The 26,928-nt window shown below is 43.0% G+C and overlaps 1 protein-coding gene across 1 annotated transcript in view; it reads right to left on the bottom strand.

Moving 5' to 3' along the window:
• LOC119719317 (uncharacterized protein C20orf96-like) overlaps positions 1-7,762 on the bottom strand; it is a 34,092-nt gene extending 26,330 nt beyond the window's left edge. The window contains exon 1 of the mRNA XM_038188726.1: positions 7,653-7,762. The gene's annotated coding sequence lies outside the window, so the exon portion shown is untranslated. The remainder of the gene's footprint in view (positions 1-7,652) is intronic.
• Between the last annotated feature and the right edge of the window lie 19,166 nt (positions 7,763-26,928).

The following is a 26,928-nucleotide window of genomic DNA, read 5'->3' as shown; positions in this document are numbered from 1 at the left end:
GCATATCAACACCAACATGCTACATGTGTATACTCTACGAATAATACACAATCAACGAGCAAAAAAGTAGAGTTGAGCTTTGAAGCGGCCGCTGTATACTTTTACCCCAAGACTATGCCAATTTCACAAGTGCATTTCGAAAGGTAAAAGGAGTAGGGAACTAGCTTGAACTGGTTTCCGCCCATAAAAGCTGCCCTAGTTCGGACTCCCTATTATCGTTCGAAACGTACTTGTGTTTACGACCCCAAACGAGATCTAGTCTTCTCATTATCATAATCGATGCATTGCGCTCGGTAACGGAATCGCACTCAGGATAGGGGGACCATCGAATGTACGCTGAGCATGAAGACCACATTGCTTCGTTCAAACATTAACACGAATCGGTAATTTAAAGAGTTCACGATCGCGAGGGAAGCTCTCGGAATTTAACGGGAAATTTCACTTTCATCCGGATCGTAAGTAAACTTCAGTACAACCATCTTAATCATCAATGTCTACTTGTACCTCAGGTGACATATCTAGGCCCCCTAGTAATTTTTAAGCAATTTTGAGGGTGAAATCCGATGTTTTTGTTGGGCAATGTTGGGTTTTTTGTTAAAGGACAAAATTGTGTTGCTCGGCATATAAGGATTAGCTTGGACCCTACTATCACCAGACCATGTCCGAATGTTAAAAAGGCGATAAGTTGGGTCCAAGCTACTCGGACTACCCTCGTAATGCAATGAAGACGTCGTCCAACCTAGGCTAGGCCTAGCTTGAGTATAAACTCCAGCTGACATGCTCATATTCATTCACATGTAGCGCTGGAGACATAACCTAGTCGTGAGAGTGTGGTAGCAAGAGACCCTAAAATAATGGCCTCTCAAAAATTGTCGATTTTCACCTCTAATATCCCACCCCAGATTTCATTTACATACCTCATACATTCAGGAGTCATTCACGAAGCTAATGATCGACTTGAAACAGACCACATAAAAAAACAAATGTGAAAAATCTTGACTATATCAGTGGCTTGTCCCTAAAAAAAATGTCCAGTTCCAATGGCTGTCGTCCATTTTGTTTGGTTTATTATGTAAATGCATGCATCACGTGATGAAATCGAAAAAAATCTGCGCGCGCGATGTATGTGGGTACCACACCGCTTTCAGGCGCTGCGAGTGAGTTCAATTTTCGTCTGGTGCGTTGTTGTGGAAAGCATTCTCGTTGTCTTGCTTTCCGCGAAAATGCACCAGACGAAAACTGAACCCACTTGCGGCGCCTGAAAGCGTCAAGATTTTTCACATTTGTTTTTTTTGTGGTCTGTTTCAAGTCGATTATTAGCTTCGTGAATGACTGCTGAATGTATGAGGTATGTATTGTTGATGTACCCTAACGTGGCGCGGCCCCTAACGTGGCGCACTTAAACTTTTTGCCTGTAGCGCCTAGCTAGAGCAAAAGTTTTAATTGAAATTTCACAGAAAGTGAAATTTCATCAAGTTCTAAACACTCCCGTTCATAAATCGCGAGTTTATTTACCCGCTACAAAGTTAGAAGAAACAATTATTTTGGTGTGATTTTCCGATTTTATTTTCAAGTGCAAAGTGAACCCTTTGAAAATGCCCCAAAAAATAAGGAAATAATTTTCTGACAAACATCTGGCTGGGTATGTACGTAGAGATAATAATGATTTATCAGAATTTATCAAGTTTACAGAAATTCTTAAATGTTATTTGGAATTTTCCGAGATTTATTGAAGTGCGCCACGTTAGGGAATACTCTGCCAATTTGTGCCCAATTTCCGGATGTCACCGTTTTTTAAATTTTGGCTTAAATTTTATGAAACCGAATTGTTCACAGAGATTAAATAGCAAGCATTAATAAGGTAAAAGTACCAGTATTTCACTGCATGAAATTTGAGGTTCGTCAACAAAGAGGTTTGGCAACACTACACGAGGAAAGTTGGGTAAGCTTCGGAGTACGCCACGTTAGGGAACACGACTATAAATGAAATCTGGGGTGGGATATTACACAGTATTGAGAGTCCCAAATTTTCTGACTAGTGGGATATTAGAGGTGAAAATCGACAATTTTTGAGAGGCCATTATTTTAGGGTCTCTTGCTACCACACTCTCACGACTAGGTTATGTCTCCAGCGCTACATGTGAAAGCATGTCAGCCATTGTTAGCTGGAGTTACTCAAGCTAGGCTAGGCCTAGTGTAGCTCTACTGAGTGGAGCGTTGAACTACAGTACCCTCCGTACCTAGCCCAGGTTGGACAAAGTCTTTATTGCATTACGACTGACATCCAGGATGAGAAATCTCTACATAATACCATCGTTTCACGCCTACATACTCTATGTATCCTTATCTATTGGGCCGGCGGGTTCAGGAATTCCACATGTGATGCTAACCGACGTTAATCAGGAAAATAAACTCTAAAGCAACGTTAAACTTGTACTTTTTGTAGTCTCTTTTCATCAGTTTTTCACCGAATCGCTAGCGCCCTCCTTTGTTTCATTTTGGTTGGAACAGTGACGTCACTCCAGCTGACCGAAGTCGCGAAAACATGTTTCTGGTAACTGTCGCAAAAACACGCTCGGTCATTGGATAGACGACCGCGCCTACAAGTTAGTGCGCATGCGTATGAGGGCGGTTACTAAGGAAGTCGCACATGCGCACTGCACGTTCACGTTGCACGTGCACGGCCGGCCGTACGTACGCCATTTACGACTGGACTCGGTACGTGTGAGAAACCAATGAAAAGAGTCTACAAACACGTACAAGTTTAACGTTACTTTAGAGTTTATTTTCCTGATTAACGTCGGTCAGCATCGCATATGGAATTCCTGAACCCAGCGGCCCAGTAGATAAGGCTACATAGAATACTAAGACGTAAAAATTAGCTTCTGCAACATGGTAAAAATATTGAAAATCTTGGTCATAAATTCTTTTGCCCGGTTTTGAGCACTTCATACCCTGGACTCCCTCCGTAATGTCATAGGGAAGAAAGGGAGTCCACCTGGGCTACCTCCGTACCTAGCTTGAGTAACTCCAGCTGACATGCTCATATTCATTCACATGTAACGCTGGAGGCATAACCTGTTCGTTAGAATGTGGTAGCAAGAGACCCTAAAAAAATGGCCTCTCAAAAATTGTTCATTTTCACCTCTAATATCCCACCCCAGAGTTCATCATACCTCATACATTCAGCAGTCATTTACGAAGCCTAATGATCGACTTGAAACAGACCACAAAAAAAAAAGTGAAAAATCTCGACGATTTCGGTGGCTTGTCTGTAAAAAAATGCCAGTTCCAACGGCTGTCGTCCATTTTGTTTTGCTAATTATTTAAATTGTATGCATCACATGATGACATAAAAAAAAACCCTGCGCGCGCGATGTATGTGGGTACCACACCGTTTTCAGGCGCCACAAGTGAGTTCAGTTTTCGTCTGGTGCGTTGTCGCGGAAAGCAAGACAACGAGAAAGCTCTCCACGTGATGCATACAATTTACATAATTAGCAAAACAAAATGGACGACAGCCGTTGGAACTGGCATTTTTTTACGGACAAGCCACCGAAATCGTCGAGATTTTTCACATTTTTTTGGGTGGTCTGTTTCAAGTCGATCATCAGGTTTCATAAATGACTGCGGAATGTATGAGGTATGTAAATGAAATCTGGGGTGGGATATTAGAGGTGAAAATTAACAATTTTTGAGAGGCCATTATTTTAGGGTCTCTTGCTACCACATTCTAACGAACAGGTTATGCCTCCAGCGTTACATGTGAATGAATATGGAACATGTCAGCTGGAGTTACTCAAGCTACTCCGTACCGTAGTTCAACGCTCCACTCAGTATAGACCCGTGAACGTGGCTTGTAAACTACGCCAAGCTCTTGTACATGTTCGAACCAAGCGAAATCATCCTTCCGTGACAAAGACTGAACATTGCCTTACTGTGTGATAAGTATTCAAATATCAAGCTTTCTTGAACATGTTGAAATCTGCTTTTACGCCAAATCTGGCATTTAAACGATATTCGAGGTAAAATCTGGCAAGATCTCGACGTCCTGCAACCTCCTCCTGATGCATGTGATTTACCACGTGATATAAAATGCTGCAGATAATTTGGTATCGCACTGACGCTCCGGGCACTCCTGATGTCCGGATCATAAGTGCGATTCCAAATTATTAGCTGCGTTTATGGGTCCCACTAAAAAGTGTCAACACAGCGTCAACACATGACAGAAGCGTCAACACACCGTCAACACATCCAAAACACATTCTGAATTAACAAAAATGATATATAATTGTAAAGCATAGAATAAAAGAGAATTTCCATTGGTTTGAGTTTCCATTTCGTTGTTAAAAATATAGTATTTTCACGCGAAAAAATGACCTTTCGCTTGCACGGCCGTTGTCCGCCATCTTGACTTCGCACAAAGCTTGGACTACACCATTTCAAGTAGGGGTGTGTAGGTAATGACATTATCTTGTCATAAACAACAGAGGGATACCAGATCTGTGAGGACTGAGGAACGGAGTGGTGGATCATTATTTTGTGAGTTGTGTTTATGTTTCATTTACTTTATTGAAATGGACATCTTTTGGTATTGGCCGGCCGTGCCCTCTCTGTTGGTTTATTGTACAATGCTATCACCCTTTAGCATAACGGTATGGTCCGCACTGCCACTGAGGCAACATGGTAGCCGATTTCGGAGCGGCACAGAGAGCCAATTTTCTTGAACTGAAAATCGCACTTTTCAGACGTTTAACCTATTAATTTTAAACCAAAATCTTGTTTCTGACCATACTATATGGGCTACATACTGCTTTTGTCACTTTTAATGCATTTTGGATGTGTTGACGCTGTGTTGACGCTTTCGAGTGTGCTGACGCTGTGTTGACGCTTTATAGTATGACCGGCGTTTATCACGTGGTCTCGTTAATATTGACCAATCAGACGCCGCCTATCATAAGAGCCACATGAAGCAGACGGGTAGCTCGGAGGGCTCTGATAATTTTGCACGCAAATGACCCTGGGCCACCTGGGTACTCGTCCAGGGTCATTTGTCAGGGTCACTTGTCTGGTTAATATCTAATTAATTTCTACACGTTCGTATGGGTCTTCATAGCCCCACTAGTGTGGCCGTCGGTATGCTGCGCTGAACCTTAGGCCACACACCGTGGTCCGCGCACTACTGAGGACGTTTTCATAAAAATTGCAGGGAATTTCTTACATATGGTTGTATTCTACGATGTCCCATCTATCACTTCTGGGATGCTTAGGTGTAATGATGTTCAATTTTCCGAGATATTCTCGAATCTTTCTGGAGCCCATATGCACTCGTGAAACGTCCGGTGATGGCAGCCATTTTGAATGTGACAAGAGATGACCTCAAGCTGTGACGTCGCGTTTATGCAAATCGCTTGTCGAGCGAGGGCGCGAGTTGCAAATGCGACGGCTGTTTCCTGTGCCGTAGATCCTGAAGGGAGATCAGTGCACGTGGCCCCCAGACGATAAATGCATGGTACAGGAAACAGCCGTCGCATTTGCAACTCGCGCCCTTGCTCGACAAGCGATTTGCATAAACCGCGACGTCACAGCTTGAGGTCATCTCTTGTCACATTCAAAATGGCTGCCATCACCGGACGTTTCACGAGTGCATATGGGCTCCAGAAAGATTCAAGGCAAAATAAAAAAAAAACCATGTTTAGCGTCCTGCCTCTTTGACAAAAAGGAAGGAGGAGGCCCTTTTTTTTTTTTTTTTTTTCTTTTCAAAATGGCCGTCCGACACATTTTTCAAGACAACGCGGCCGGGCTATTTTTCAAGATGGTTACCAGCTTTTTTCAAAATGGCCGCCACTTGGACTCAGGAAATGACATATTGGCTTCTTATGGGCTTTATACACGGTATAAAAGTCTAAAAATACGATTTCTTTCGTCAGAGATCGTTAAAATTTATCAATTTTTGTCTTAAAAAAAAAAAAAAAAAAAAAAAAAAAGGAGGCGGCCTCTAAAAAGGAAGCGGGCGGGGACGCTAAACATGTTTTTTTTTTTACTTCGCCCAAGAATATCTTGGAAAATTGAACATCATTACACCTAAGCATCCCAGAAGTGATAGATGGGACATCGTAGAATACAACCATATGTAAGAAATTCCCTGCAATTTTTATGAAAACGTCCTCAGTAGTGCGCGGACCACGGTGTGTGCCTTAGGTTCAGCGCAGCATACCGACGGCCACACTATACTAGGGCTAGGGTCTTCATAGTCCGAAAATTTGGGACTCTCATCAATACTGTGTATGAGAGTCCCAAAACTTAAGGTATTGAAAACATGCAAAACAAGAAAATAGACTGGCACCTAAAACAACCAGTCCAACACAGCTTCAGTATTGCATCAATCAACCATGCCAAAAGAATTTAAGAAACATGTGGCATGAAGCGGGAACTAGTCTCAATTTACTACACATTTCTCCATAGTCAAGCCACCAGACTATTGACACTGAATGAAGAGGTCAGTCTTTTCAAATAGTTGGACCATGGCTGGACATGTACCAGTCTAGTCTTTAGCCCCATTTTGAAATCAGTTGCCTTCCCTCTCATGTGTAAAATATTGAAGAAAAGTCTCCTTTAAAATTTGAATTTGGTCTGCAAACTTGGTTGGTGAAATACTGAGGACCTTTTCTTTTGCCCAGTGGAATTTTTGGAGAAATTTGCTGGCTAAACTGTGAGTAAAGTGGGCCTGATTTAGTTTTGCACGTTTCAGAGCACTCCAGAGCCCTGTCTGGGGTCTTCATTGATGGCAAATTTCGCCGAAATGACACATCCTGAACACGCGGACAGGCAAATTTAGATTTTTAAATTCTAGGTGAATACTCAACATCCATACGAAATTATGTATGGCGGATCGATTTCGCTAAGTTCGAAAATACACAACAGCGTGGCGTTGTAACTTGAAGTTGTATACAACGCCACGTTCACGGGTCTACAGTCACTATAGCCCGACTGCGTCTGGCTGTACAGTACTATCGCAAGCTCTGTAGTACAGCCAGACGCCCGATGCTTCCACAGAGACTGAATTTTGTTGGCCGTATGACCTCGTGTTTTTGGACGTACGGCCCCGCCGCACGCACGTCCAAAAACACGAGGTCATACGTCACAGACTGTTATGCATATTCATGAGTTTGCGCGGGCGCGCCTGCATATTGCATACATTACAGCGCGGCCGCCATTTTGAAATCGCATGGGGGATCGCATGGGGGACGATATTTGTGGAATCTGATGACTGAAATTCGTCTTGTGGCCAGATGGATGAAAATATTGAGACCAAACAACGTTTTTTCGAAAAGATATGAGTTGCTCTACGACTACGAACCTTAACTTTGGAAATTTGTGTCCTGGATGAAAAGATAATTGCGATCGAAAGATGTAGCAAAATCGCTACATCGGCGGCCAACAAAATTCAGTCTCTGTGGAAGCATCGGGCGTCTGGCCGTACTACAGAGCTTGCGATAGTACTGTACGGCCAGACGCAGTCGGGCTACAGTCACTAGAGCTAGGCCCTAGCTAGTGCTGTCCAGCGCAGTGACCTAGTGGATTTTCGTTCTCTTTTGGGAACGGGGTCCTAAACCTCTCAATCCACCAAAAAACGATGGTCAATAATATACCTGTGGCTATGAAAACATCTCCAGAAACATGATTCAAACTTGCATTTCCTGAACACGAGCACTGCAGGCCGCCATCTTGCATGTCATGATATAATAATGCTGAAAAATGTTGCCAGGGTGACCGTAAGGTCATGCCCAAATTCTGCTAAATGCACTTCAAAAATCTGTCAGATTAATAAAAAAATCTGCCAAATTCCCCAGAATCACTCGAAATACACTATAAACACTTAAAATCACATGCAGATGTTGTAGTATTGCCTTAATTAAGGATCAAATTACATTGTAAACAATTTGTAGTCACATAAAGATGTCATGAAGTTGCGTAAATTTCAGGCAAAATCTGGTTCCAAGTGAACCTCAGCAGCAGGCAACCTGCATGTCCCATTATGGCATTTATGCAAGGGTTTGCTTGAATAGATTGGCAACATTTTCCTTTTTTAAACAAAATGTACCTTTTTTTCAAATTTGCTATTTTTTTTTCTGTTAAAAAACCATTTTTTTGGAGAATTCTGCCAGAAATCTGCCAAAAAAATCCATTCTGTCAAATTTTCTGTCAAACTTGTTTTGTTAACAAAATTCTGTCAAATTTAGCCGAAATTCGGCTAAAACGGTCACCCTGAATGTTGCTACGACACAACGCATGCGCAGTACGGGCGCAGCTGGTGTCACGGTCTCACTTTCGCTCGTACCCACCCCCCGCGCCGCCCGCCGGACGAGCGAAGGTCTCCTCCGGCGTGTGAATGTCAACTCGGCACCCTAATTTTGCCTCCTTCTCCCGACTTCCAACACGGCACCTCACCAACTCGGTACCTGACCTCCCCAAACTATATGGTCCAGTCCCCAAATAATCAGTTATTTGTCCCGCTTTTCTTTGAAAAAGTCCCTGAAATCTATTATTATTACTTTCTGGTCAAAGTAAGTGGTTTTTTTTTGGCGGGGGGGGGGGGGGGTACAAAAGAAAAACTTTAAAAAAATGCTTTACGGTCCCGTGCGCACGAGATCGAAGGATAAGGAAAATGGTGGCTCATCAGACCCATTCAGCGATGCTCTTTCTTATAAACTGACAATGCCCGTAAGTATTGTAGCGGAAAGTGTAGGGACTTATAGCTAGTTTATTTACAACGTCATTCCTATTGCACTAACGTAAATTCACTGTGTGTTGGTGACTGGGCGGAGCATAATAGCCCAGTGGCTGAATGCGCGTACGCTATTGGTTGCCTAAGGCCCATAAGTTTAGTGCATGCATTTGTGTTTGTGCGGCGTATGCATGTTCACGTGAGGGCTATTCACGTGATCGCGCGAAGGAGTTGTGCTGTGGACAGCGGACGGTACGGTCGTGTATTGCTCGCGTTCTGTGTTTTGGGTAATGCTGACGCGCACTGTGTAAGGCGCTGGCCCTGACTGTGCTGAAGTTACGCTGTGTGATGCTGACGCGCAGCCGTACAAGTGAATGTACGGTACGATGCTGACGCTAGCTTGCATGGGTAAGGCGTAAATCAGGTTAAGGCTGACAGCGTGTATTACTTACATTGGCGTGCATTGCTTACATTGGCGTGTGTTATTTACGTTGGCGTGTGTTATTTACTTAGTGTACATTGTTTACTGAGTGAACGTTGCTGACTTGCCGTGCATTGTTTACATTAGTGTACATTGTTGACTTAGCAGTGCATTGTTTACATTGGGCGCATTGTTCAAGCTGTGCGCGTTGCTGCTTAGTTGAGCTGTCAGTTAACTCCCAAGTGTAATTAAGTGACCCTGATAATTAACAACCTCATTACGACTCAATCACTACTGCCTATTTCTTGATTATTGTATAATAAATTACGATTATATTTGTGGTGCCGACATTCCTGTTGTCCATGTGTATTTGTTGTTGGTTTATTGTGCAATTAACAGTGGGTAATCACAATCATCATAATCGGCGGTATATTTCCTCCAAAACGGACCTGCTCCCCAGGCCTTGAGGTCACTCTGAGTGGTCTCTCGTCTTGGGAAAGCTTGCGTTCGGGAAGATCAGCTACACTCTAATAGGTGTCAGACTTGGTCCCAACGAACTTAGGTTTGGCCCGGGGAGATCCCCGCCACAAATGGTGTCAGAAGTGGGATGATTTTGATTGATTAAGTGATTTCTCTGCTAAGTTATTTGATTGCACATTGTGTTTTGACTAGTATTGCTAATTGTACTGTGGTTTAATCGGTTGTTTGTTGTTTGTTTTCGTGTGTGATTGTTGTGGTTGTTTCCAATTATGAGCAAAGGCTCGCAGGGTCAAGCGGGCACCTCAAGTGCTGAGGCCGAGGTGCAGCGACTGCGAATGGAAGCTCAATTTCTGCAGTGGGAAAAAGATCTCATTGCAAAGAAGTTGAAGGCTGCCATGGAGATGCAGTCGGGTGGTTCCCCAAATGGAAGGAACACGATCACGCCAGGTGGGAGCCGGCGTATGTTCCATCAGGTAGATACCGATGTTGAGCTGAGGTTGCCCGAAGAGACTACTGGGTATGTCTCCGGAGCAACGGGGAAACCAGAGTCAGACACAAAAATGGTGACTGACGGGGCCCACAAACGTGGGAGAGAGGTGAGCTTTATGGAAAGTACGCCTCTGAAAGACTCAGGCTCAAGGATAAAACCCCGAGCAGGGTCGTCGCCAATCGCCCTGGAACGCGAGAGTCAAGTCATAGACGACTTGACGCTGTTCCTGTCCGGGCAAGATGGCGTGGAACAGGGTAAGCCAAGTACTAACCCGTTCATTCGGGATAGGGAGAAAGTGAACCCTACACAAGTGCACAGCGATCTGCTAAGTTTTGCAACTCGACCAGTCGAGGCGAAAAACAGCAGTTCAGCTGAAAGAGTGGACAGCTCGTCAGTAGGTCCTTGGCCCCTGAAACGAGAGGCACGTGTCCATGGCGACTTAGGTCTGAAGGGAAGTGAAAGGCCACCAAATCGTAGGCCAAACATAACCCCTGACCGGTACAGCGGGAAAGTGCTCTGGAAAGAGTACTTCCGCCATTTTGAGTCATGCCGTGAGGTAAACCAGTGGAGCAAAGAGCAAGCTGCGAAGTGGTTATCCGCAAGCTTGCAAGGGGATGCTCTACGGTTGGTGGGCGACTCTGGGCAAAAGCACACGTACAGTGCGCTTGTCAAGTTGCTTGAGCGTAGGTTTGGGTCAGCTCGACAGAGTGAGAATTATCTCGTTGAGTTAAGACACCGGCGCCAAAAGCAGAAAGAGGGATTGCTCGAATTAGGGCAAGCAATCCATGAGTTAACGGTGCGAGCATACCCTGAAATACAGGAAGAAGCTCGAGAGAAGTTGGCAAAGAACCACTTCATAGATGCCGTTGACAGCCTCTCAATTAGAGAGGGCATCAATAGAGCCCGTCCAAAAACTTTGGATGAAGCAGTCCAGGCTGCCCTGGAGACTGAGAATTTTGACACGGTCGAACAGCACAGATTGCTGGACCGGCAGCCCGCCAAATTGGCGAGGGCTCTGGACTTTGGCACAGAGCGGAGGCTCGTGAATTTAGAGCAAAGTCTTAAAGAGCAGGCCAAGACATTGAAATCTGTGGCCGAGTTGGTCAAGTCATATTGTCCGACCAGATCAAAGGCCAGGGTCAAGGCAAGGGCGTGTTGTCTCCCAAGACACACAAGCCCGGGAAAGCCGAACCTGGAACCTTGAAGTGTTTCAAATGTGGTGAGAAAGGGCATTTTGCCCGGGAGTGTAAGTCAGCCCCCCGGAAGACCCGTGGGAAGGCTGAAGGGTCTAGAGGGTCCAAATGCAGACTCCGTGAACCCAAGGGTGGAGAAGTGAGGTCCAAACGTGAGGATGGGCAACGAGTAATTACATGTACTCTGCCTGATCCAAGCCGTGGTCCTCAGTATGGGTTGTTTGTGGATGGGATGGTAAGCGCAACCAAGTGTCGATTCTTGATTGACACGGAGTCCACCGACACTCTAATCAGTAGTGCGGTGTATTACCAAATCCCAAAAGGGAAAAGACCCGTCTTGGAGACGGTAGATGTCCAAGTCAAACAGGTGGACGGAAGCCAGTTAGCTGTGCTTGGCATGGCTCTGGTTGAGGTGCAAGTTGGCAGGACCACGCACCAAGTGAAGGTTGTATTTGCTGAGATCAAATACAGTGGCATCCTGGGCATGGATTTTCTCATGTCAACAGGTGGAAACATAGACTTCCAGTTAAGGGAGTGGAGGCTCAATGGTGAGCGAATCAAGTGCACAAATGATGCAGGCGAGCCCTTTTTGGGTCGTGTGGTAGTTTTTAAAACTAAGGTAACCCCACCAGGTCATGAAGCTGTGGTCCCCGGCAAAATTGCTCGGAAGGGTCCCGACTTGCTCGGGCCAGCCATGGTAAGACCGGTGGAAGGTGGTGGTGACATAGCCAAGAAAGGCTTGGAGTTGGCCAGATCTCTGGTTGAGACTGAAGCCGAGGTTGTTCCGCTGCAGGTCTTCCATCCCGGAAGGGAGAAAAGAGTTGGCCTTGAGGGAACAGCAGCGAGAGTGGTCTCCCAAATTGAGGCCAGTCCAATTCATGACGAATTGAACATGAAGGCAAACACAGGGAAGGAGTTGCCCCTGTGTTCGCAAGACTTAATTGAGTGGGGTACCGCCAATGTAGAGGCTAAGTACAATGTTGATGTCCGGGAATGTCCGAAAGACTTCCAGGATGAATTGTCCAAGGTTGACCATGACATTGGTCGCACGGACGTGATCAAGCATCACATAAGCACTGGTGATGCTGGGTCGATCAAAGAGCACAGAGGCAAAAATAAGCTTCGAAATGCTGATGGGATGTCCAGACGGCCATGCAAACAGTGCGGCCGTGATGAAGAATATGAGACAACTGGTGAAGTACCCGAGGGTAAACCTCAAGGGAGTGAGTTCTTGGTTAGGGGCGTTGCTGCCCAACCAACCCTGTCACAAGTTGCTTTAAGACAAGCACAGTTGCAGGATGACACTGTGAGTTGGCTCATAAGGTTGAAAGAAGAGGGTCAAAGTCGACCAGAGTGGAAGACAATTTCCCACTCATCAGCAGTGTGCAAGACCAATGGTCGCAGTAGGGCCAGGAGGAAGTCGGCTGCTAAGAGAAGGGTTGCCCCTCATAGCAGAACCGAGTTGGAGTGTCAAAATAACGAGTAGCAAAAGGCTTGCTTGGGCCATTGCCCATGATGGACAATGGAACCGTTGGACGTTTCATTGAAATGCCCAGCAAAATCTGTAAATAGTTGTGTATAAATGTTCATGTTTTTGGTTCGAGCTCAGGAGTTCTGCATGTCGTCATCCTGTGGTAGTCGAGTGTCTTTGCCAAGCTTGGCATGGAGATGGTTAAACCGGCGAAGCAAGCCAGGAGAACCAGTCGTCTAAGGGACGAGCCTGCCCAGAGCTTCAAGGCATCAGCGACACGACTAAAGGAGTCGACCCCATCCATGAAGAGGACTAGGACGGAGACCCGATGCATGATGGTACCACGACCCAGATGTGGCTGGATGGCAACAGAGTCGCCACCGACGAGCACAACAGGGGATACTTCGAGCAGGTCAAGTCTAGGCGGACGAAGTTAGTCCGATGGGAGACAGCGAGCGACGAGCTTCGAACAGTTTCACCGTAAAATGTTGAGTTATAGTTTTCACTAAAATTAAATGTTTATTGTCGATTAGGAAAAATCAATGAATCAAGATTCCTCTATTTTCATAATCTTCAAAATCTTGTAAATTTGTAAATTTAACAGTTAATGCATCGCCTAATTTCAACAGTTAAATAATCCTCTAAATTTGTGTAAAATGCTGTGTACATTTTCTGTAAAATTCTGGTGGATATTTAATGAGCGAAATTTGATTCAGATTCTGTATAATCTCACCCTGTGAAATTTTGTGAATATTTAATGAGGTAAATTTTGGTGTTCTTGTGTATCTTTGACTGTGCACAGGAATCTTGTGAATATTTAAGGAGCTCAGAAATCTGCCCCCTTCTTATGTTTTATATTGAATTATAAACAAAAAGTTAAGTCTTATGTTTTCTATTGATTTATAAAGAAAAAGTTAAGTCGTATGTTTTCTATTGATTTATAAAGAAAAAGTTAAATCTTATGTTTTCTTTTGAACTTTAAAGGAAAAGTTAAACCTTATGTTTTATATTGAATGATAAAGAGGAAGTTAAGGTTTAGGTACACTTTCCTTTTATTTTTTATTATGGTTATGGAGTATGAGGCCATACCCCACCAAGCTCCGGCCTATGTAGCGGAAAGTGTAGGGACTTATAGCTAGTTTATTTACAACGTCATCCCTATTGCACTAACGTAAATTCACTGTGTGTTGGTGACTGGGCGGAGCATAATAGCCCAGTGACTGAATGCGCGTACGCTATTGGTTGCCTAAGGCCCATAAGTTTAGTGCATGCATTTGTGTTTGTGCGGCGTATGCATGTTCACGTGAGGGCTATTCACGTGATCGCGCGAAGGAGTTGTGCTGTGGACAGCGGACGGTACGGTCGTGTATTGCTCGCGTTCTGTGTTTTGGGTAATGCTGACGCGCACTGTGTAAGGCGCTGGCCCTGACTGTGCTGAAGTTACGCTGTGTGATGCTGACGCGCAGCCGTACAAGTGAATGTACGGTACGATGCTGACGCTAGCTTGCATGGGTAAGGCGTAAATCAGGTTAAGGCTGACAGCGTGTATTACTTACATTGGCGTGCATTGCTTACATTGGCGTGTGTTATTTACATTGGCGTGTGTTATTTACTTAGTGTACATTGTTTACTGAGTGAACGTTGCTGACTTGCCGTGCATTGTTTACATTAGTGTACATTGTTGACTTAGCAGTGCATTGTTTACATTGGGCGCATTGTTCAAGCTGTGCGCGTTGCTGCTTAGTTGAGCTGTCAGTTAACTCCCAAGTGTAATTAAGTGACCCTGATAATTAACAACCTCATTACGACTCAATCACTACTGCCTAATTCTTGATTATTGTATAATAAATTACGATTATATTTGTGGTGCCGACATTCCTGTTGTCCATGTGTATTTGTTGTTGGTTTATTGTGCAATTAACAGTGGGTAATCACAATCATCATAATCGGCGGTATATTTCCTCCAAAACGGACCTGCTCCCCAGGCCTTGAGGTCGCTCTGAGTGGTCTCTCGTCTTGGGAAAGCTTGTGTTCGGGAAGATCAGCTACACTCTAATAGGTGTCATACTTGGTCCCAACGAACTTAGGTTTGGCCCGGGGAGATCCCCGCCACAGTATGTACGGGTTTGGGTGTTTTCGTCAAAGTGGTAATGTCCACTCTGTCAGGTTTGACAGGATTGGGTTGGGAAATTAAACATATTGTTGCGTTCCCGCAAATTGCGTAGTTTACTTCTTTCCTAACCAATCCATTCCACTCTGTGCACAGCGTAATGCTTGCAGCGATCCTGTACGTGTGCCCTCCTCACACAGCGCGAAGCTTACCACGAAGTTTTAGACGCACGTACAAGTGTGCAGTATGGGCGGCCATTAGGGCAAAAAAGACAAAAACAAAAATAAAACAAAACCACAAAATTAAACGAAAACACACAGAAATAAACGAACAACACAGAAATAAACGAATATAACTCAGAAATAAACGAACAACTAAGAAATAAACGAACAATTCAGAAATAAACAAACAATTCAGAAATAAACAAATATAACTCAGAAATAAACGAACAACTCAGAAATAAACGAACAACTCAAAACTAAACGAACAACTTAAAAATAAACGTACAACTCAGAAATAAACGAACAACTTAAAAATAAACGTACAACTCAGAAATAAACGAACAACTCAGAAATAAACGAACAACTCAAAAATAAACCATCAACTCAGAAGTAAAACAATCAACTCAGAAATAAACGATCAACTCAAATAAACGATCAACTTAGAAATATATACGAACTCAGAAATAAACGAAGAACTCAGAAATAAACGAAGAACTCAGAAATAAACGAACAACATCCCCAGGGTGTCGAGCAGCAGTATGCGCCCACTATATACCATACATTATAGAAGTGCAGACGACATAATTGTTTACCGCGGCATCCAAGATGGCGGACACCTTGCATCGCTTCACGCGATACGGACACATGACGGATGTAGTGGGTTTTCGTCGACGACCTCCGACGCCAAAAAGAAGTCTATGCGAAAGGTAAGCCTTGTTACAGTTAGATTTTTATGATGGAAAACGTCGACTTTAATTGTTTAACGTTTACAATGGCATATCCTGCCGTCATGTCTGTACGTAATGTCATGTGTACGGCCGGGTTTGGCCACTGTCATGACTGTGCTGGCGCGCCGGTGCGGTGGGCAGACCACGGACCATTAAATGGTCTGTGGTACATGGTCAGACCGACCATCGAGCTATATCCGAGGTGGAAAGATTCCCATATCTGGCCATCACTATTTTTCCCCTTCAGTGACCTATCATGCATCAGAAAGTGATAATATGTCCAAACAAGTAAAATTTAGCTGGGGAAAATATTGAAATATTTAGGAAACACTTGGAATAGAAATGTAGACCAGTCTCATACGGTTTGTGCACAGGGATGGCCAGGTTCCCATCACTAATTGTTCCCTGCAGTGTTAACAGCCATATTGAAGTATTTACCGAGAAAAAAATGAGAGAGGGGAGGCAAGGGGGAGGGCGCTGCCCCCCCCCCCAAAAAAAAGGGAAGAAAAATCAAGAAAAAAGAAATTTAAGAAAAAGAAGTGCGATCTCATATTTGTGTAAATTTAATGGGTTGGGGGGGGGGGCAAAATGTTCCTGATAAATCGAGAATATGTTGAGAAATACAGGATTTGTGGGGGAAAAAATATGTTTTACCCCCCATTAGAAAAAATCCTGGCGACGCCTTTGTTTGTGCATAGGGTCACCATGGTCACTGTCATGGTGATTTCTAGGTATACAACTATTTCCGGATAGCTTTATGATAGGTGATTGCACTGTATTTTACTCTACACTGCCATCATCAGTCCTTTGATTACAACTTGATTAACATCTACATTTGTATGTAGGCCTGGTCTAAATAGTTTTTGATGAGATTTTGGCAACTTTTCATGCTAAACCGTTTCATATATTTTGTCATTTGTCCCAACAGAGTGCAGGATATTATGAACGGTGTTCAAGCTGGCTACATCAATGATCCAGATGGAAAAACAACAGAAACTCAACTGAAAGAAAGCAACTTTAGTCTTGTCTGATAAGTGCTGCATGCGTTCCACAGCCCATGCCAAGTATGGACTGAAATTCTGGCTGAACTACTAGATCTTACATACAAGTATGTAGACAGCAGCTGGCTACTAGTAGCTGCGGCTCCCCGAATACCTTGTAAAATGGCAAATGCACTATTAAAGTTAAAGAGATTTTTTTATTATAAGACCCCCGAAAATCCACAAATACATGTATGAGAGAAAGTTCACTCGCAACCACTGATGAGCATCTATGCAGAGGATTCAATTTATAGTTTGGAACTTGCTGCAACCCCTGTCCAGGTTGTCATTGAGGATTCTGTCTGAGGACTTATTGAGGTGAAGAGTCTGTCAAGGTTGAGAGAGGTGACACTAAAGGAAGTGATTCTAGCCAAAAAGGACTGCAACTTTCCTCTGCAACTGAAGGAATCAAAACCCATGATGAAAGAGAAATCATGCATAGTTTTACCAGGTGCAGATGCAGATGGCAGTTGTAGGTGTGCCTTGTTGTGACCTTCGAATTTTCACCAATACCACAGCGATGTGCTCATAGTACAAAAATGTACATGTTTCATTCATTGAGGCATTTTTGAAACCATTGAGGATTCTCCAATTTCATAAAGGTCAATGATTTACCATATAGCCCAGGGTTTGGGGATAAAAAGTTAAGGTTGCACTTTTTATCAAGACACCTTGCACAAATTTTATTTGGCAAAACTAGTTAATTGGTCTTGCCATAAATGTGATTGCTCTAGTTCAAAGAGTAAAAGTGCATGTACATGTACATGTTATTAAAATTATATTTTAGACATTAAAATGTTTGTCAACAAATTGCAGACTTTTTAGTCATCTTTAAAAATCTATACTTTTCTATGAATAGTTAGTGCAATTTTAGGTGAAATATATATGCACCTAGGACAGTTCAAATACATGTTTCTACTAAGCAATTAGTTTTTCTACTGAGCTAAATGTGTCATTAAGAATAGGAGCTACTGAACATGTATCTGTACAAGGATTGGATGTATTTCAACAAGTTTGGTTTTGGAAACCAACTTCAGAGACTGAATGTTAACTGTTAATTATACGACAGTCCACAGTTTGGGAAGAATTCCACATACGGACGTCACTTGAGACCCTGTATACAACTTTGAGGGTGGTCTGAACATTTCTGTTTTCTCACTAAATTCTTCAATGTTTTCCCTGCTATATTTGACTTTGTACGACATGTTATCGCTTTCTGATGGCTGGTAGGTCATTGCAAGGAAACATTATTGACGTCCGTATATCGAATTCTTTCCCACATGTTCTTGTTATGTTTAGCAAAAGGATTTTTTAAACAGCATTTTAAGGTTTCCTTTCAATCTTGAGCTTTAATTTATTGCATTGTACTAGACTGGGGCAAGCATTATTTGTGTGTAACTGCCTGAAAAAAAGTACAATTCACATTTCACAAATTAATTATTAAACTGTTGCTTTAATATCTCATAAAAAAACAACACATTGTAATGTTAAATTAGCAGTTATATTAATATCACTTGTGTTGTAAAACATTTTTTTGAGAAGCACACAATACAGTGTTGGAGCAAAGGCTTTGACCCTCAAGGCCAAGGCCAAGGCCAAGGCTTTGACCCTCAAGCCTCAAGGCCAAGGCTTAACCCTCAAGGCCAAGGCCAAGGCCAAGGCCCTGTTTTATGAAATGACCACTGATATAGAACTAATTATAGTCACATGAGTGACACATCATCACGCAAGGGCGGATCCAGAACACAATTTTTTTTGGGGGGGGGGGGGGCAAAGAAATTTTGGTCCCCCCCAAAAAAAAGTGGGTCAAAAAATTACGGTTTGGGCTTCGGAGCCCGTTTAAGGGCCCCGAAAAATTTTTGGATTCGAGATGCTCTGTGGTGCGATTTGAGGCAATTTCTGACCATTTTAACTGATGTTTTTTGAGGAAAAGATGGTGGTGTACTCATTGCCTGCCTTTATTACGACCTCACATTAAAAAAATGGTTTCGTTTTTTTTTAGGGGGGGGGGGGGGCATGGCCCCTTTTGGCCCCCCTGGATCCGCCCTTATCATCACGAATTGCTCGTTACGAAGAACATCATTTCTTTAATTGCAATCAACATGCTCGCATAGGCCTACATAGGACTGCACTGTATCTATTAAAGTATAAGTTCAGGTCTTCAATATGGTTTAACTAAACAAAATAATGATTTACTTCTATATTGACACACAATTCTCCCAAGTGTAACAAAAGGGGGATCCAAGAAACTGATTTAGGAAATTTTTATTTGCTTGCCCAACAAGGTCAGAAATATCAGCATTATCTAAAACAGATAGATGCAAATCTTTAGCACTTTTCAAGGAGACATATACAACCAATCAGATCAATTCCATAGTTATATGCAATTAAAGTGATCATCTCATTAGCCCACAAGTGTACGGAATATTTTTGCAGCAAATCTACTACAATGGTAACAAAATGTGAGGCTACAAAAGTGGAAGTGTGCCCAACACACAAATCTATAGGGTGCTTCCCTCCTCCATGGTAATACAATTAAAATGGTAACAGCAAATTTCGAACAGATTTATCTGGAAAATGCAAAAATCTATGGGCCTTGAAGAGCCTTGACTCAAAATTGCAAGGCCCTGAACCCTCAAGGGCAAGGCCAAGGCCAAGGCTTTTGCCCTCAAGCCTCGAGGCCAAGGCCAAGGCCCTAAAATCCAGCCTTAAGGCAGCCTTAAGGCCAAGGCCCAGCATCAAGGCACTACATCACTGACACAATGTATACAATTGTGCTTTTCAAAATATCATGTATGTACATGTACACAAGTTAACCATGCTCAACCTGTAACAGCATTTCATGAGATTACACAAATATTTGAACAAAATGAAATAAAGGTGCACCATTCTAAATTTTGTGCAAACTATGTGGCATATGTGAACCTTGGTCACTGTTTTTCTAGTGTTCTGATGGTCCCCATGAATATCCTGATATCTGTTTGACAAAGGTGGGGGACAGGGGTGGGGTGGGGGTTGGGCTGGAGGCACTGGAGGATGGGACATTTGGTGAATTGGGTGGGGGATGGGGGGAGTGTGAAGTTTAAAATTGTGATTGGCCCCTAACAACTCTCTGTAAAATTTACTTGAATCAGCCAAAGATTAAAGACAACAATGCTGTGCTGCAGATCCAGAAACTTTACTGTGTACATGTAGTACAACTTCTCCTGATACAGTTTTGTAGTGGTACATGATGTCAGGCACAGACTGACTTCAATAAAATAGAAAATAAAATGTATGTGTTTGTTACAAGAAATTACCTAGTGTTTGTGTAACCTTATTCTAACAGAATTAGGTCATTACATATCACTTACATGTTCTAAACACACGCTCACACATGTCCAAAGCAATGTTTATGTAAATACACATGTAGGCCCCTACAATGTACATGGAGTGAGTGTATCAACTATGACCTAAATCCAGTGTCAGTCCAACAATTTGCATTTATACTAGCTACTCCACATTTAAAGAATACTGATGTCTAAATGCAAGAAGGGTTTATGTACACCCTGTATAAATCTCGACCTGCAGTATGTGCTTTTAACAGGTTCCACAATACTGTGACTATGCAACCAACAAATGCGTTGAAAATACAACTTTTAGGCTTATAAAACGGTACTAAATATCACACTAATCACTAAATAATTTATAGAAATTGTTGAACAGTAAACTGCTGTACCAACCGTTTAATAAACCTCAGCGGGATTATTGCTTTGGGCGAAGAATTTAACACACAAGTTGCAAACTCTACAACGCTAAAGCTATGTTGCTATGGAGCGCTTGGTTACCGTCTTTCTGGTACAGTGCCCTCACTAGGCAAAAAGAAGAAATCTGAGTTTGGCGGCTACATTACATGTATCTAGCACTGTATGTATCTATTTAAATTTAATAATTTTTACAAATATCTGCAGAATAAAATGTAGCACCTCTTTTAGTTTCTGTGTGCAGAAGTTGTACAGTTACAATTTACATGTACATGTAGAACTGCAAATGTGACATGGATTAGACTTGGAGTGACAACAAAGACTAAAGTAGGGCCTACATGTACATGTACATGAACATATGTAGGCTACACAGACAAAAAAGTAGGCCTACTTCATTTAGTGAGGGCAAAATATTGTAGCATAGCAGCGTACTTTGAACGCTTCCTGTAGGTTAGGGGTATCTTCTTTCCAAGAAAATGTCACTGTTTTCCCATTTACCGTTGAACAGTCGCACATGCTACTGCAACAGACTTAACCAGCTGATGAGGCTGCATTTGGTCTGCTCCAGTCCCATGTGAAAATGAGGCATATTAAAGTTGTAGTTTCCGCTTCATGGTTGCTTCTCGGCAGGATCTTGTTTCATCACAGGCTTCCCTTCCATGTTACTAGAATCGTCCTGAAACCAACATTTGAGAGTTACAAATTAATCATCATGCTGACATCCTGTTCTGATTACTACCATTACCCTTGTACCCTGTGCAACCAGTGGAACCAAAGAGAACTGATATGAACTGCTGATTTTGTTTAAGTAAATCCAATTCATTTTTTCTTCATTTTCTCTGCTTCCAAACACACAATGCATGATATTTTCTGTGGGTCACCAAAATAATGCAATATGCACACAGTAGTTCACAGTTTATTTGGAGTTCACCGAGTATTTCTGGCTAAACAGTTAACTAACCGTGTCAATGGCGAAGCGGTTCGACTGGTGGCAGCGCAATCGACAAATAGCATCACGATCAACCAATCGCGCTCAACATTAATACTAGAACTAGGGGGCTAGGGGCCTTTTGCGTTTGTAAAAACTGTTGTGTAAAGATACTAAAAAAATTCAACTCGAACTGAAAAATAATGGGTAAAAAGTCTCTTTTATTAGAATTATGAATACAATTTTAGAGTCGCGGAAGTCGTTTGATCTTTAAAGCGGCAAAATGCTCAAAAAATAAACAAGACATATGGACCATGCCCGTCCGGGGAAAGAATTACATAGTCTACCTCCATGTCTAGATGGACGTTACTTCACACCCTGTGTACAAACCAGTATGATGAGACTGGTCTGAAAAATTATGTGTTTTCTGACTAAATATTTCAATATTTTCCCTGCTAAATATCACTTTTTAGGACATGTTACCGCTTTCTGGTGGCTACTACTAGTACTATTACTAAGTCATTGCAGGGAAAAACTAGTGGCGTACGTATATGTAATTCTTTCCAGTCTGACCACCGTGGTCATGGCGCAGTACCACACCGCGCCATCCCAGCCCAGTACATGTGGCCAAACCCGGCCGGTATCGGCATACCGTTGGTACACATGACGTACAGACTAGACATATGACGGAATGCCATGGTAAACGTTTACAAAGTCAACGTTTTTCATCATAAAAATTAAACTGCATCCCAGGCTTACCTTTCGCATAGACTTCTTTCTGGCTTCAGAGGTCGTCGACGAAAAATCACCACATTTTTACCCTCCGTTTTTCTACGGTGTTCATCGCGTGAAGCGATGCAAGGTGTCCGCCATTTTGGATGCCGCGGTAAACATTATGTTGTACTGTACTGCATTGGTACACATGGTGGGCGCATACTGCTGCTCGACACCCTGGGGATGTTGTTCGTTTATTTCTGAGTTCTTCATTTATTTCTGAGTTGTTCGTTTATTTCTGAGTTCGTATATATTTCTGAGTTGATCGTTTATTTCTGAGTTGATCGTTTAATTCTGAGTTGATGGTTTATTTCTTCGTTGATGGTTTATTTTTGAGTTGTTCGTTTATTTCTGAGTAGTACGTTTATTTTTAAGTTGTTCGTTTATTTCAGAGTTGTACGTTTATTTTTGAGTTGTTCGTTTATTTCTGAGTTGTTCGTTCATTTCTGAGTTGTACGTTTATTTTTGAGTTGTTCGTTTAGTTTTGAGTTGTTCGTTTATTTCTGAGTTATATTTGTTTATTTCTGAATTGTTTGTTTATTTCTGAATTGTTCGTTTATTTCTTAGTTGTTCGTTTATTTCTGAGTTATATTCGTTTATTTCTGAGTTGTTCGTTTATTTCTGTGTGTTTTCGTTTAATTTTGTGGTTTTGTTTTATTTTTGTTTTTGTCTTTTTTGCCCTAATGGCCGCCCATAGTGCAGCACGTTGTACAGTACGCTATTGTATAGCGCGCAATGCATGTAGCGCTCACTGCTATTGAACATGTACCGCCATGGGACATGTACTTAGGACTTAGCCATTTTCGCTCCACCTTTCCCCGGAGTCGATGCGAATTCCCCTCACACACCTTACCTCGCATCCGACCCACATTGACCCCAAGCATTTAGCGAATGTGGCTCGCTAAAACCTATCCGTGTATTCACCCCTTAGTGACCCCGTACACCCCAGCGAGTGTGTCCCGCCATGGAGGAAGGAATTACCCACTGGCCGAGACCTACGGTAGCTAGAGGTCAGGTTACGCCCTTCATCTCATAGTTTTACTCCATAGCATTAGTGTGTAGATTCTTACCTAGTCTAGGGACTAAGTCTTGTACACAACCCTATGTACCGAGAAAGCTATTCCCTTTTCCTTTTCCTTGAGGATCAGTTCCCCGTAAGGCACCCACGAGTGATCCTACTTCGCCCGCTAACCACTGCTCTCGGACTTTCTTCCAGTAGATTGTCTAAGTCAGTCGTGTACAAATCTCCCATAGAGAACTTTCCCCATGCCTTTGTACACGTATGCATTATTCATCACTACCGGAATCCAATGCTCCCATTGGCTAAGACGCGCACCCAAAAGCGCGCAGAAATGGCAGTTCTGGTCATTGTTGAACTGGGCTCTTCCCCAGTAGGTTCTTCTGCTGAGCTCTGACCTACACAGAGCTCCCGCATATGATGCATTAGATTGTTGATCTGGGCTCTGACCCCGACAGAGTGCCCGACATGTACACGCAGATTATCGAGCTGTCCGCTCACTGGCCATAGACCTACGTCTGTACACAGATAATCATGTACGCCTTAACTTTACATGCATATAGTGCGCCCTCTATTGACCTGAGATGTAAATAATCCCGAATAAAGTACTAGTGTGTGTGTAAGATATTTGTATCTGACTCTTTATTTGATAATGTCTCTCACCCGAGAGAGACGTTACACTGGTGGCAAGCGGTGGGATACGAACTTACACACACCATCGCGCTATACCATGACTTTTAATTAAGTCACTTCATGTACCCCTCCACTGAACGGATCTCCCAGCTTTAGACTCTGACTTTCTGCTTGTCAATTTCAACAGCCAACATGCCTGCCAAGCGAAAATCTCGCAGGTTATAGTCGTTGTACGATGATGATGACACCAACCTGTATTCAAGTCTACAGGCAGAGAGTGCAGAACTCCAAGAACTTAAAAAACAGTTCGAACTTTTCAAGCTTCGTTCGGTGGAGGCGGAGAAAGAGCTGAAACAACTCCGAGCAACTGCTGGCATTACACAGCCCATCAACGGCTGAGCAGACAGATGCCAATGTTTCAGCGAAATCGCCCAAGGACTCACAGCCAGTGATGTCCGCTCCCAGTACTGCCCCTTCCACCGTTCCACAAGCTGACGCCCCTAAACCAAAAGCAGCAGATGGGTCTCGCCGAGGCTTGCGGCTGGTCCGAGGAAGAAAAGCGCTTCCGACTTGTCAGCAGTCTACGTGGAAAGGCGGCCGAGTACGTGTACCAGCAACTGGATCCTGAAGCAATCAAGTCGTCCGACACCCTGGTGAACGAGCTTGGTAAACGATTTGGCGAACGACAATTGCCAAATTACTACATCGCCCAGCTAGAAGCGAGGAGACATCAGCCGAAGGAGAAGCTGGCGGAGTTTGTAGCCGACATTCGCCGCCTCGTCTTTCGTGGCTACCCTACGGCAGATCCAGTTACCAGAGAGAGCATCGCCCTTCGCCATTTTCTGAAGGGCCTCCCCGACCAGCAGATGGCAGTTTCCGTTGACGAATCCCAAGTCCCTTGAGGAGGCAACAACGGCGGTGGAAAACTTCCTGAGCCTCCGTGACACCACAAGCTCGGGAAAATCACATCGTGTGAACACCGTACAGGCAGCATCTGAGGCAACCTCGACCGACGGTTAAACGGAATTGTCAAACTGATCAAAGATAAGACCGCCAACAAGCAGAAATCCGCCAAGCCTGCTGAAGCCAAGAAACAGCAGATGAATGTTACTTGTTTCAAATGTGGCAAGCCCGGCCACTTTGCAAACAAGTGCCCCGACATAGCGGCCAAGGAGGTCGTCGTCATACAGACGGAAAACTAACGCGGACCGTGCCGTCCGGCCTGGCACCGGTCCGTCCCAATGAACAGAACACTATCCGAATGGGTAGACAGCAATTTCAAGGCATGTCTGCATTTTTGCGAGTGCAGATATGCGACCAAGACAGCGAACTTTTAGTCGACACCGGAGGGGGGGGGGGCCTGCAGGGTGGATCCAGATTTTTTTCAGGGAGGTGTGCTGAAATGTAGACCGGTTATTTTCTCCAGACACTTAGGCCTCCGAAAATCAATTGGGGGGGGGGGGGGGGGGGGGGGGGGGGGGGGCCATGCCATATTTTCAATGGGGAGCGCCAATAAAATCCTAAAATCATTCACACTATATTAACTAATGCACCCTTGTCACGACTATTTCTTGAGGGGGAGACCCTTCGCATGTACATCACAATTTTTTTTAAGGAATTTATTTTTGGGGGGCTAGACAAAATGTTGGGGGGGCTAAAGCCCCCCCCAGCCCCCCCCCCCCCCGTAGAACCGCGCCTGCCATGATGGTTTGACGATACGACAATTAAGGTAACATGGCGACTAGCCATACTCCTAAAATGTCCTCCCGCGATACTTAAAAAAGATCCTCATAAACCCATGTACCGCACAAGAGCTCTGGTATTCATGCCCACTGATTTCAAAACCGAATTTCATAGAAAAGCCGGATTAGTATATTGATAAGTGTATTTTTTAACCCTTGCCATCTTTCTACACATTATTAGTTGACTGTCTTGTATGATTATCGTTCAGGTAATAATAATTACTTATTATCTGCCATTATTTTCCTTTTGCCTAATTTGGGAAGTTTATGTTTAGAAAAGTTTAGTTTTCAAAATATTTATACAAGATACAAGAGCTCTGGTATTCATGCTCACTGATTTCAAAACCAAATTTCATAGAAAAGCCGGATTATTATTTCGATATAGTGTATTTTTTCAACCCTTGCTATCTCTATACAAATTATTGGTTGACTGTCTTGTATGATGATCGTATATAAGGTAATAATAATTACTTATTATTCGCTATTATTTGTCTTTTTGCCTGACTTGGGAATTTTATGTTTAGAAAACTTTAGTTTTCAAAATATTTCAATAATTTAATTTGTACACGACGGCGCCAGGTAATGATTAATTTAATGCTGCTGATGTGTTCGGCTGCCATGTGCCTGTACCCAACTCCACACCGCCCGAATCCTACACCTTGACCTTAAAATGTCGTAATTGGTAATTAAATACATTAATAAATCTTTGGATTATTTCCCTCGTTTCAAAAGTCCAATTATCGCTGGTCATCGCGATCCTCAACAGTAGGTCTTCTCCAATTGTACTTGTGAGCTTCAAATAATTCTGTCGGCCATCTCTCAAAATCTCAATTTATAGAATCATAATTGTCAAAACAGCCCTGAATAAATTTGTTTTCTTCTGCCGTCTTCTTGAACTGAATAGCATGTACATTATAATATATATATACAAATCGCTTAAAGATTAATGGTGTAAAGATCTTTATTTTTAGCAATTTGAAAAAAAACCTATGAAATGCGTGGATACAACATTGTCCCTAAAATTTGTTTGGCCCATTGGAATACCGCTTTACAGTAAACTAAATAATTATACTTGCATCCGATAAATCCGTTGGCTCCGCTGTTAGCTCCTCGATTTCATGGTGTCGTTTGTTTTATCTTAAATAATTATGTAGAAGCTGGAAACAGTTCTGATGTAATTATTCAGTCTTTAAACGAAACATTATTTG

This window comes from Patiria miniata, unplaced genomic scaffold (assembly GCF_015706575.1).
Source record: "Patiria miniata isolate m_02_andy unplaced genomic scaffold, ASM1570657v1 HiC_scaffold_8, whole genome shotgun sequence".
Classification (NCBI taxonomy): domain Eukaryota; kingdom Metazoa; phylum Echinodermata; class Asteroidea; order Valvatida; family Asterinidae; genus Patiria; species Patiria miniata.
This window is presented reverse-complemented; position numbering and strand designations above follow the sequence as displayed.